The sequence below is a fragment of the Pteropus alecto genome, unplaced genomic scaffold (assembly GCF_000325575.1).
Source record: "Pteropus alecto unplaced genomic scaffold, ASM32557v1 scaffold164, whole genome shotgun sequence".
Lineage (NCBI taxonomy): Eukaryota > Metazoa > Chordata > Mammalia > Chiroptera > Pteropodidae > Pteropus > Pteropus alecto.
The window spans coordinates 395659-396522 of NW_006439568.1; the positions used below are offsets into that span (position 1 = coordinate 395659).

General features: G+C 34.0%; 1 pseudogene; it reads right to left on the reverse strand.

Annotated features, from left to right (window-relative positions):
- Positions 1-524: 524 nt before the first annotated feature.
- On the reverse strand, positions 525-643 carry LOC112483767 (annotated as a pseudogene).
- Between the last annotated feature and the right edge of the window lie 221 nt (positions 644-864).

Consider the following 864-nt stretch of genomic DNA (forward strand, 5'->3'; position numbering starts at 1 on the left):
ATTTTTCTGCAGTTGTCCCCTACATGTAAGTGAGATATTTAGAGTAAAACCTCGTCTGTTGTGGCCAGGGAGAATAGCTGACAGCGCTACAAAGTCATACAAAGCCAGTAATGTTTGTACTAGTTGGGAGACATTTTCAGGAGGCATAGAAAAATTTTTTTTTTTATTTCAAATCTGAACATTGACCAAGTGCAGAGAAGAACAAGGATACTCTAGTATTAGATTTTCAGTCTAGCATAGGAAAATAATCATAAAAATTAAGATGATAAGAGAGAGAGAGATCCATGAAGGATACGGATATATTTTCTTTAACTGTACCTCATTAAGCGTTCTATCAAATCTCTAGAGGGGAAGTAGTACTAAGATCAGGATCAAATAAACCTTTTGGGCATTGCTTTCAGTTTGTATACATATATTTGTTTATAAATTAATAGAATTATAATTTCATTCTATTATCGCTTCAATTGAGAGAGGTATCTTTTGAGCTTCAGACAATGGATTAATTGTAACAAACTTTTTTTTTATGCCTACAGCACCTGGTATTCCTAGGTGGTCTCCCATCCAAACACTAACCTGGCCCAACCCTGCTTATCTTCCGAGATCAGATGAGATTGAGAACGTTCAAGGTGGCATGACCGTAGACTAATTGTAACAAACTTTTCTTCAGAAAGTTGAGTACCACCTGGCTCATTTGCCTCACTGTTTTTTCCTCATTGATTTGAACATGAGGAATATTCTTAAAATCATATTACAGAATCAATCACAGAGACATAATGTGAAATAAAATATTTTTTCTCTACATGAAAAAAGACTAAAACAATATCAAGAGTTCCTAACCAATTTATTTTCCTTGGAGAATAAATT